The 12039-nt window shown below is 49.1% G+C and overlaps 1 long non-coding RNA gene across 1 annotated transcript; it reads left to right on the forward strand.

Annotated features, from left to right (window-relative positions):
• The first annotated feature begins 9246 nt into the window (after positions 1 to 9246).
• LOC118150251 (uncharacterized) lies at positions 9247 to 11639 on the forward strand. Its single transcript, XR_008478781.2, has 2 exons — positions 9247 to 9405; positions 11135 to 11639. It is a non-coding gene; the product is annotated as an uncharacterized LOC118150251 (long non-coding RNA).
• The last annotated feature ends 400 nt before the right edge of the window (positions 11640 to 12039 follow it).

The following is a 12039-nucleotide window of genomic DNA, read 5'->3' on the forward strand; positions in this document are numbered from 1 at the left end:
AGACCAGGGCTGGATGATCAGCCACGTGGACCACACCCAGAGTCCCTGCAGCATCTTTTGTTTTTTGCTTGTTTGTTTGTTTTTGAGAGAAAGTCTCCCTCTGTTGCCCAGGCTGGAGTGCAGCGGTGCAATCTCAGCTCACTGCAACCTCTGCCTTGGGGGTTCCAGCGATTCTCCTGCCTCAGCCTCCCGAGCAGCTGGGACTACAGGCGCCTGCCACCACACCCTGCTAATTTTTGTATTTTTTAATTAGAGATGGGGTTTCACCATATTGGTTAGGCTGGTCTTGAACTCCTGACCTTGTGATCTGCCTTCCTCAGCCTCCGAACGTGCTGCGATTACAGGCGTAAGCCACCGCACATGGCCTTAGTCAAGTGATTCTCATGCCTTAGTCACCAGGGTAGCTAAGATTACAGGTGTGCACCATCATGCCTGACTAATTTTTATATTTTTAGTAGAGATAGGCTTTTGTTATGTTGGCCAGGCTGGTCTCAAACTCCTGGCCTCAAGTGATCCACCCTCCTTGTCCTCCCACAGTGCTGGGATTACAGGCATGAACCATGGTGCCCAGACCCTGTGGCCTCTTAACATTAGCACCCGGGTCAGGAGAGGTTGCAACCCCACATGCTGGGCCCAGAGCACCCTTCCTAAAGACCTCTGAGTCCTTAACCCTGAGGGTCTTGAGGAGGTCTCCCCAGCCCCATCCTTACCCCATACATACCATTCCTGTCATATGTGGTCTTCAGCACTCCACCAGACATGTACTAGGTGTATGAATTTGCTTGGCTGCCATAACAAAGTACTGTAAACTGGGCCACTTAAAACAGAAATATATCATCTCACAGTTCTGGAGCAGATGTCTAAAATCAAGGTGGCACCAGGGCCATTCTCCTTGCTATCAGCTGAATGTTGATGTCTCACCAGAATTCATATGTTGAAACTTAATCCCCAGTGTGAAGAGGCAGGACCTATGGGAGCTGAACAGGTGACCCGGGCACTGCCCTCATGGCTGGGACTAGTGGTCTGTGAAAGATGCCGGAGGGGTCAGACGTGGTAGCTCATGACCATAATCCCAGCACTTTGGGAGGTCAAGGCAGTTGGATCACGAAGGCAGGATTTCAAGACCAGCCTGGCCAAGACGGTGAAACCCTATCTTTACTAAAACTACAAAAATAGCCGGGCACAGTGGATGGTGCCTGTAATCCCAGCTACTTTGGAGACTGAGGCAGGAGAATCACTTTAACTTAAGTGGCAGAGGTTATAGTGAGCTGAGATTGCGCCACTGCACTCCAGCCTGGGTGACAAAGTGAGACTCCATCTCAGAAAAAAAAAAAAAAGAAAGATGCAGGACGAAACTTGTTTGCCCCTTCTTCCATGTGAATACACGGCAGCAAGATCCCATCTATGAGGTACGGGCCCTCGCCAGACACTGAGTCTGCTGGTGCTTTGATCTTGGACTTCCCAGCCTCCAGAACTGTGGGAAATCAATTGTTGTTGTTTATAAATGACCTAGTCTGGGTATTTTGTTATAGCAGGCTGAGTGGCCTGGGACAGTCCCTGTGAACCTATAGGGAAGACACTTTCCTTGCTTTTCCCTAGCTTCTGGTGGTGGCTTTAATCCTTAGTGTTCCTTGACTTGGAACTGCGTCTCTGCCTCTGTTGCCACATGAAATTCTGTCTGTGTCAAAACTTTCCTCTTCTTCTTCTTCTTCTTTTTTTTTAGATGGAGTCTGGCACTATTGCCCAGGCTGGAGTGCAGTGGCGCGACCTCAGCTCACTGCAACCTCTGCCTCCCAGGTTCAAGCAATTCTCCTGCCTTAGCCTCCCAAGTAGCTGCCATTACAGGCATGCTCCACCACGCCTGGCTAATTTTGTATTTGTAGTAGAGATGGGATTTCACCATGTTGGCAAGGCTGCTCTCAAACACCTGACCGTAGGTGATCCACTCACCTTGGCCTTCCAAAGTCCTGGAATTACAGACATCAGCCACTACACCTGGCCCAAACTTCCCTCTTCTAATAATCATATTAGATTAAGAGCCCTCCCTAATAACTTCATTTGAACTTGATGACATCTGCAAAGAACCTATTTCCAAATAAGGTCACATTCCCAGTGATGGGGTTAGGACTTCAACACATCTTTATAGAATTCAACCTTAACCCCAGGTGTCTTGGTTTTCTACCGCCATAACAGAATTACACTGACTGAGTAATTTATAAAGAGAAGATATTTTTTTGGCTCACAGTTTCAGGAGGCTGGAAATTCCAAGATCCAGGGACCACATCTGGTGACAGCCTCTTGTCATAATATGGCAGAAGGTATCACATAAAGAGGGAATGTGAGAGAGGGGAGTAGGGCCAGGCTTATCCTTTTATCAAGAGTCCACTCCTGTGATAACAGCACTAATCCACTCATGAGGGCAAAGCACTTGTGACCTCATTACCACTGAAAGGTTCTCCTAGCAATTTGGGGGACCAAGGTGGGCAGATGACCTCAGGTCAGGAGTTCACAACCAGCCAGACCAACATGGCAAAACTTCATCACAAGTAAAAATATAAAAATTAGCTGGGCGTGGTGGCACACGCCTGTAATCCCAGCTACTCGGGAGGCTGAGGCAGGAGAATGGCTTGAACCCAGGAGGCAAAAGTTGCAGTGAGCTGAGGCAGTGCCACTGCACTCCAGCCTGGGCGACAGAGACTCCATCTCAGAAAAACAAAAACTAAAACATAAGTATATATATCTCACCACAATGGCCATTGAATTTCAACATGAGTTTTAACGACGTGCAAACCCTAGCGTGAGTATTCACCAGATGCCACCTGTGTTCATTATAATCTGAGCGTGTGCATAGTACCTACATGTCCACCCATGCACAATAAAATAACGCCCTGGGTTAGGCGTGGTGGCTCACAAGTGTAATCCCAGCACTTTGGGAGGTCAAGGTAAGAGGATTACTTCAGACCAGGAGTTTAAGACCAGCCTGGGCAACATAGCAAGACCTCATCTCTACAAAAAATTTAAAAATTAGTCATGTGTGGTGGCATGCGTCTGTAGTCCCAGCTACTCAGGAGGCTGAGGTGGGAGGCTCGCTTGAGACTGAGGCTGCAGTGAGCTGTGATTGCCGCCATTGCCCTCCAGCCTGGGCAACAGAGTGAGATTCCGTCTTAAAAAAAAAAAATAGTAACGGCTTCAGGCCATGCCTACGTCAAGACTGTTGTGTGCAGGGGAACCATCCTGTCGCCTCCCTTCAGCCTTGGGAGAGCTTAATTCTAAAAGCGCTGTGGAAGGACAAGGTGGCTTGGGGACTGGTAATGATCTCTTCCCAGGCTTCATCACTGTTCTTTTAAATAATTAATTCATCTTCTTCCTTGGTGTTTACATCCTTCAAATATTTGTAGATGGTTATCATGTCCCTTTAGTCCCCACTTAGCACCACTCTGCATATTTGCTGTCATGTTGAGTGTGTGTTACCATCACTGTCGTTATTATTATTATTTCCTCCCGGCTCCCTCCCTCAGCCTCTCAGCCACCATCACTCGGTGAATCTCCTCCAGGTTCCCAGTCTTTCAAGTACCAGGTTACTGAGGATGACACATTAAAAGTCAGTAGAGGTGACAAGCCCTACTTGTCACAGAGGGCTTGCAGCCTCTCTAATTTTCATCGGTTTCCCCAAAGCCACAGGGGGGAAAAGAATAGACAAGCTAAGTGAAAACAGCATGCTTCTACTGCAAACTCACCTTCCAGACAAATCCCCCAGCCCCTGCCCCCAAACAGATAGTCCTCAGTTTCCTCCAGTACAAAATCAGGATGAGAAGGCCTGCTTTCACCAACCTGGGATTATTGCGAGGACTCAAAGAGGAAAAACTGAAAGTGCTTTGTAAACTAAAAATCAGGGAGGGTGGTAGTCCCAGCAATGCCTTCCACATTGGATGGGATTTCTACAAAATGTTCCAGAGGTCAGCTGTTCTAAACAGCTACAAATTCTAAGTTAGAATTTACAAATGAACTCGATAGAGCTGAGATTCACCCTAAAATCTGTCTATTGAAAGAACATAAAGAGATGCCCTACTTAAAAATCTACTCATAGATGTTAGTATTCCAAAGAAAGTGTGGAACTCAGAGCTGGAGCCCGACGGGCCCCTGGACAAGTTTACAGATGGCCCTGATGAGACTTGAGAAGGTCACGCTGCTATAAAAGACTTTTTTTTTTAAAAAAAAAAAACCACCTTGTCTTGCATTTCAGATCTCACTGAAGAGTTCTTCTGTGCCTGGAAGACTTATTTTCAGTCTGAGAAGAATGATTTTTCAATGGTTCTGTTGAACATGCAATTCTCACGCAAGTATTTCTATAATTATCCTGTTTCAGTTATAATACAGTTTCTGGAACAATAGGACTTTTATTGTATTGCCATATCTGTTATAATAGATGTTTTATTACAGAAAATTATGGTAGAGTCACTATTATGATTCTGAAGTTTTTATTTCAAATTGCTCAGAGGATGGAAATTCTTTCTCCCACTTGTTTTACTTTAAGGAGCTTTGATTTGGGGTGGGGGTGGGGTGTCTTTTCTTCTGTTGCAACTTCCGTCTGTTTGAGGTTTTGTTCCATAGCAGAATGTTCTCTTTCACTCCAGTGTAGCCACCTCTGATACTTGTTTACTTGTTAGCCCGTGGTACACACAATTTTAAAAAGAATGTTGCCTAGACTGTCTCTATGTATCTGCAAAATTTCTTTCATTATTGCCGGAGAGGTCTCCATAATCCTGGTATTATTTTTTTTTTGAAATGGAATCTCACTTTGTCACCCAGGCTGGAGTACAGTGGCATGGTCTCGGCTCACTGCAACCTCCACCTCCCAGGTTCAAGCAATTCTCTTGCCTCAGCCTCCCTAGTAGCTGGGACTACAAGTGCGCACCACCATGCCTGGCTAATTTTTAAATTTTTTTTAGAGGAAGTCTTGCTCTGTTGCCCAGGCTCAAGTGGCACAATCTTGGCTCACTGCAACATCTGCCTCCCGAGTTTAAGCAATTTCTGGTTAATTTTTGTATTTTTAGTAGGGACGGGGTTTTGCCATGTTGGCCAGGCTGGTCTCGAACTCCTGACCTCAAGCAATTTGCCCTCAAGTGATCTTCCCACGTTGGCCTCCCAAAGTGCTGGGACTACGGGCGTGAGCCACCGCACCCGGCTGATAAACTGTATTTTAGCTGGGCGTGGTGGCTCACCCCTGTAATCCCAGCACTTTAGGAGGCCAAGGTGGGTGGATCACTAAGTCAAGAGATCAAGACCATCCTGGCCAACATGGTGAAACCCGGTCTTTACTTAAAAAAATACAAAAATTAGGTGGGCGTGGTGGCACACGCCTGTAGTCCCAGCTACTCAGGAGGCTGAGACAGAAGAATTGCTCGAACCTGGAAGGCGGAGGTTGCAGTGAGCTGAGGTTGCGCCACTGCACTGCAGCCTGGCGCCTGGCAACAAAGCGAAACTCTGTCTCAAAAAACAAAACAACAAAACAAACAAACAAAAACTATATTTTAAAAAGGTAAAAAATACTAGTGATCATGAAACACTAATAGTAGTGATCATGAAAATAGAGAAGCTGAAACTTCTGGACGCCTTCAGGCTAGGGCATATCTTACTTCAGGTGGTAGCTCCACCTTAAAGAGCGGGGCCGGGGGCGGGGGCGGGGGCGGTGTGGAGATTTCCTTGGTTAAATCAGAGGCTGCTGGAGGTCGAGGTGAGTTTCAGGAGTGTGCTTGCTGCCTCCAACAGTGAAGGTCTTTGCCTCCAAGAAGATGCCACCCATGGGGAAGAGTAATCCTCAGATCTTGGACATCAGGTCCAGCCTTCAGCCCGCTTGACTTTTCCACAGTGAAAAGATTTCAGGGCTATGAGAAGTCCCAGAATATCTGCCCACAGCAATCTAGCACCACCAGAACCCACCTCCACATGTGGCCACCATGTCTCCATGTTCCTGGTAATGCACATTCCCAGGCTCCGAGTCTGGAACTGCTGATGGAGGGGCAGGTCCTGGGCCCTGCCAAGAACCGAGGTTGCCCAGTCACAGCCTTCGATTAGACAGAGCCCCTTCAGTTCTCAGATATTTCTTAGGCTACCCAGGAAATAGAGAGAGGAAGGGACCTGCCCCTGGTCACACTGTCAGTAACAGAATCAGAACAGGCTGGGCGTGGATCGCCTGAGGTCAGGAGTTTGAGTCCAGCCTGACCAACATAGTGAAACCCCATCTCTACTAAAAATACAAAAAAATTAGCTGGGTGTGGTGGTGGGCACCCGTAATCCCAGCTACTTAGGAGGCTGAGGCAGGAGAATTGCTTGAACCCAGGAGTCAGAGGATGTGGTGAGCTGAGATTGCGTCATTGTACTCCATCCTGGGCAACAAGAGTAAGACTCCGTCTCTTGGCCTCCCAGCCTCTGTTCTTCACTTAACACAAGGCTGGCAGAGATGGGGAGACCAGCCTCACCAACACAGGCCCTATGAGTGGGTGCATTTGTACTGGATGCGGAGCACCTTTGGAAGGCAGGGAAGCCCAGGGAGGTAAACACACGCACCCGCGCGCGCGCACACACACACGTCCTGAATGTGGAGAAAATGAGAGGAAAAACTGTCAGGGACTCCTCCAGCACAGAAAACATCCTGATAGTTTAGAGTGCCCAGAAGAGTAGGCACCTTGGAATCTGCAAGGGGTTCTTTTGTGGCTCACCTGCAGTGGGGTGGGGTCTCTGGGGCCTGCCCTCCGTCCCACCCTACATGCATTACCCATCCTATAGTAGCCGGCCATCCCTGCAAAATTCCAGCCCATGGGGTGGGGGGGAGGAAGGGTGGGGAGGGGTGGGAACACACCACACTTCCGACTTCAGAATGAAACTAGTGCTTTGCACACGTTCGTTCCTCAGTCCCCTTTCTGGAACCCCTCTCCGTTATGAAAGCAGAGACCCCACCCGAACACGGTGACTTTGGGGCGATGTTCTTGGGGGTCAGGAATTCAGAGGTGGAGCGTGGGTACCTAGCACCCCTAGTAGCCAGGGAAGCCCCTCCCCTACTGAGACTCAAGCAGGCGCCAGGCCCCAAACCCTCGCTCCTCTCTGGTATAAATCGCACCGTAGGATTTTCTTTTTCGGTGCGGCGGTGCTTTGCTGGAGTAGCTGCGAGGGGGAGCTGCGCGGGGCAGGACCGGGGGACCAGAGGCTCTCGCTTTGGCGGCGGCCCTGCGGGTGCCAGAGGCTTGCAGAGTGATCTGAGCGCGCCAAGGGATTGCTATTAAGTAAGGTCCTCCACAAGTCTTCAGAAACCTCAGACATTACAGCGCCCGAGCGGCGGGCGGGCAGCGGCTTCCCATATTCTGCCAGACAATGGGGCGCGGGAAAGAGGGGGACAGCGGCCTGGGGACCCCACTCCCGCAGCACGTGCACCGAGCCCGCAGCACGTGCACTGAGCCCAAGGCGCCGGCTTTACAGATCGAGTGGCTCCACCCCCAAAACAAAGGCTCCGGGGCCCCATCTGTGCCGGGCGCGGGGGAGGGCGCCGCACTTGCTGCCCGCCGCGTGCAAAGCGAGCCAGACAAAGGGCTCAGCCCTGCAGACGCGAGTGGTGGGGAAATAATTAAGCACTAAGGAAATATTGTACGTGGATTTGAGACCAACAGAAAACGCGCTCCCAAACAATGCCCGTTGTTTGCACCGGGCTTTTCTGCTAAGTTTCATCAAGTAATTTGCATGCTATTTCAATACAATTAACGAATTATGGTCGAGTTTTTTGTTTTACTGACATAAATAAAAATCTTCATTTCCTTTATTATTGAAATAATTCGCCCCCATTTCCCGGGCAGCCTGAACTACGCGCTAAGGAAATCTGGTCTTCCAGCCAGACCCAGCGGCCTTTCTGCTGCACTCCTTAGCTAACTCCCCGGAAACCCTGCGTTTGTTCTGGCTGCTCCCCTTGACTGTGGCAATAACTAGAACTTCAACCCTCTCACTTTCTTAACGCCTGCTTTTCTTGCAGTGGGAGCACGAGCATTTATGCGTAGGAGGGACTCAAGGCAATGATGCATTTGGAAGGCGCTGGAAGGTAAGGGGCTTCTCTCTTTTTTTCTTCTCATCCACCCGCGCCTTTTTAAGAGACGAGGTTTCTCCATGTTGGTCAGGCTGGTCTCGAACTCCTGACCTCAGGTGATCCACCGGCCTCAGCCTCCCAAAGTGCTGGGATTACAGGCATGAGCCCCAGTCCTGCTGGCTAATGGGCTAAGGAGCTTCTCTTAAAGCTGTATTTGCAAAGCGAGTACATTGTTTGTTAAGGTTTTATATTGCACCTTTTTAAAAAGGTAACGTGGGGCCTAGTGTGGTGGCTCACACCTGTAATCCCGGCACTTTGGAAGGCCTAGGAATTCAAGACCAGACTGGCTAACATAGTGAGACCACAGCTCTACAGAAAAACTTAAAAATTAGCTGGGTGTGGTGACCTGTGCCTGTAGTCCCAGCTACTTGGGAGGCTGAAGCAGGAGGATCACTTGAGCCCAGGAGTTTGAGGCTGCTGTGAGCTATGATTGCACCACTGCCCTCCAGCCTAGGCAATGTGGTAAGACCCCATCTCTAAAAAAAAAAAAAAAGACTAAGAAATCATCACTAGTTGGTGTTATTAAGGAACAACAGCATCACTGTCACTATTATTTATTGCTGCATATCAAATCCAAAACTTAAAGGCTTAAGACCAACGTCGTCTCTCACAGCTCCTAAGCGCCAGGAGTTTGGGAGTGCTATAGCTGGGCCCTCTCTTGAGGTTGTAGCCATCTGAAGGGGTGCTTGGGGCCTGGTGATGTGCTTCCGAGAGGACCATTTGCTCATGTGGCTGGCGAGTCGTCCTGGGCCCTTGGCCATGAGGCCTGAGTGCCTCAGCAGGTGGGGCTCTCCACAGGCTGTTCCACTGTCCTCGTGATTAGGAAGCTGGCGTCCTCCAGAGGAAGGATCCAAGCAAGGAAGCAGAAGCCACAGCATCTTCATGATCTAGCTTTACGGGTACACACCATCACTGCCTCACCCCACCTGCTACGCATTCGTCCATATGCCTGGGGCTGCACAGAGGCATGAATGCTGGTAGGCATGGATCACGGGGGGCCAACTTGGAGACTGGTTACCACAAGTGATTATCATTAGTATTATTTGGTGGGGCCATTTCGAGTGCCCAGAGGAGAGTATTATATAGCTAAAGGCATCATTTCTTGTTTGTCTTTCTAGTCAATGCAAACGAAAGTGATCAGTTACCTTTAATGGTGTTTCCAGACTCCAAACATGGCCTTCCCAGTGCCAGCTCTCCTTTCAGACTGGGGAACAGAACAGTAGCGGAGAGAGATAAGGTCCCCTCTCTGCATCCCTGACTTTCCAGAGTAAGAAAACGTAAGTGTACACCTGAACATAGCAACCAGGGCTACAATACTGTGGAGACAGTGCTGCCGAATGGGAAGAAGTTCAGGCCAGGTGGAGTGGCTCACACCTGTAATCCCACCACTTTGGGAAGCTGGGGTGGGAGGATCGCTTGAGGCCAGAGTCCAAGACCAGCCTGGGCAACACAGGAAGACCTCTTTGCTACAAAAATAAAAATTAGCTGGGTGCGGTGGTACACATCTGTAGTCCCAGCTACTCAGGAGGCTGGGGCAGGAGGATCGCTTGAGTCCAGGAGCTCGAGGCTGCCAGTGAGGTATGATCGTGCCACTGTACTCCAGGCTGGATGACAAAGCAAGACCCTGTTTCAAAAAAGAAAAGGGAGGAAACTAGGCTCTGAGTGCCAAGGCTGGAGGTCTGTACACCCTGGTCCTCCTCAAACTGCAAACCTGAAATGTCCCAGGCATTTCCGATTTCCTGCAAACCGGACCTTTCAGTAGAACAACAGATGGGATAAGAGATTTTTTTTTTTTGAGACAGAGTCTTACTTTGTTCCCCAGGCTGGAGCACAATAGCCACAGTCTCGGCTCACTGCGACCTCGCCTCCCGGGTTCAAGCTATTCTCCTTGCCTCAGCCTCCTGAGTAGCTGCGATTACAGGTGCCTGCCACCATGGGCAGCTAATTTTTGGTATTTTTAGTAGAGACAAAGTTTCGCCATGTTGGTCAGGCCGGTCTCAAACTCCTGACATCAAGTGATCCACCCGCCTCGGCCTCCCCAAGTGCTGGGATTACAGGCGTGAACCACCGCACTCGACCTAAGATGGATTTTTGATGTTGTCACATCTTCATGGAACACCTCCGCTCCCCTCCTAGAAGGCAGCCTCCACAAGGAAGGAGCTTGTTATGTCTTATTTATCCTTATACCTCTCATGCCTGGAATGGCTGGTACATAATTGGTATCACTAATGACTGTCATTAATAATAATTATCTAATGGCTATCAGCCTTGTTGGTGTCCCCAAGTCTTTCAGGTTTAATGGACGTCCTCCTTAACATTAATAAATAAAAGTGATTCAAGTTCTCAGTCTACTTACAGAGAAACATGAGAACTAAAAATAAAGTCTTAAGCCCTCCAAGCAACTGCACAGACCCCCTCGTGGCCAAGGGGATCCCAGAGGAAGCTTAATAACGGAGTTCCCAGCCACGATGGGAAGGGAGGTCAGACACACCCTGCTTTACCCTGTCCCTGTTGTGGCTTAAACACAAATGAACAACATTCATGTTAAAACAGAGGTCGTGGTGGCTATGGTGTCTCATGCCTGTAGTCCCAGCACGTTAGGAGGCCAAGGCGGGAGGATCACCTGAGGTCAGGAGTTCGAGACCAGCCTGGCCAACATGAGGAAACCATCTCTTTACTAAAAATACAAAAATTAGCCATGTGTGCAAGCATCTGTAATCCCAGATACTCAGGGGACTAAGGCAGGAGAATTGCTTGAACCTGGGAGGCAGAGGTAGCAGTGAACAGAGATCGGGCCACCGCACTCCAGCCTGGGTGACAGACTGAAATTCTGTCTCAAAAAAATAAAAATAAGAGGTCATAAGACTGGCAGAATGGACTCTGACAGTAAGATAACAAATCAAAACAGGACAGAAGGGCCATATTGGGGAAGGGTTAAGTCACACATCTCTGCACTTAAAGAATAAACTATGTTCTAGCTGTCACAAGGGGCTTCTTTTTCTCTAGCAGCTAAACGAGCCAATGGCTTGGAGATAGGCAATGTTAAACCAATCGCAGCTCGCCCACTGCCAGACCCTCCACTAGCCAGAACTGCAGCCTTGATTGGACAAGAGACTGATGCAGTAACCTTCTTCTGATAAGAGCCCACTCCCCAGGGCCTGGTTCCTCCCGTTTGCAGGGGCTGTGCAGTTGCATGCCTCCATGACTCTGCTTCACCTTTCGACGTTTACAGCCTGATTGTAATACACCTAAATGTGAAGTCTCCACCCCCAGGTGAACATGGGACGCATGTAACATGCATGTTTGCTTATCACACATGTGCACAGACTCCTCCCATGAATTCCTGGCCAACCCATTCAGCTTGAATTCCTGTCTTATCTCCTCCCACCCTTCCTCAAAGTACCTGCCTGTTGATTTCTACCGGTGACTACACTTTTTAGCCGGTCAGGGTGGCTGCCTTGCAGGTTGTAAGCCTGTCTGAGAAATAAAGCCCTCCTTTTCTAAATGCATATATTGAGTGATTTTTTTTTTTTTTTGAGACAGAATTTCGTTCTTGTTGCTCAGGCTGAAGTGCAGTGGCATGATCTTGGCTCAACACAACCTCCACCTCCCGGGTTCAAGCAATTCTCCTGCCTCAGCCTCCTGAGTAGCTGGGATTACAGGCACGCACCACCATGCCCAGCTAATTTTTGTATTTTTACTAGAGACAGGGTTTCTCCCTGTTGGTCACGCTGCTCTCAAACTCCTGACCTCAGGTGATCCACCTGCCTCGGCCTCACAAAGTGCTGAGATTACAGGCGTGAGCCACCGTGCCCCCTATATTGAGTGATTTTTAAGCCAGCAAACACCAGCCCAGAATCTCTAAAGGTTGCTGAGAGAGGTGGTAAGAGCCACCTCTGCAATCCTCCTGA

Source organism: Callithrix jacchus, chromosome 22, assembly GCF_049354715.1.
Source record: "Callithrix jacchus isolate 240 chromosome 22, calJac240_pri, whole genome shotgun sequence".
In the NCBI taxonomy this organism is placed as follows: Eukaryota; Metazoa; Chordata; class Mammalia; order Primates; family Cebidae; genus Callithrix; species Callithrix jacchus.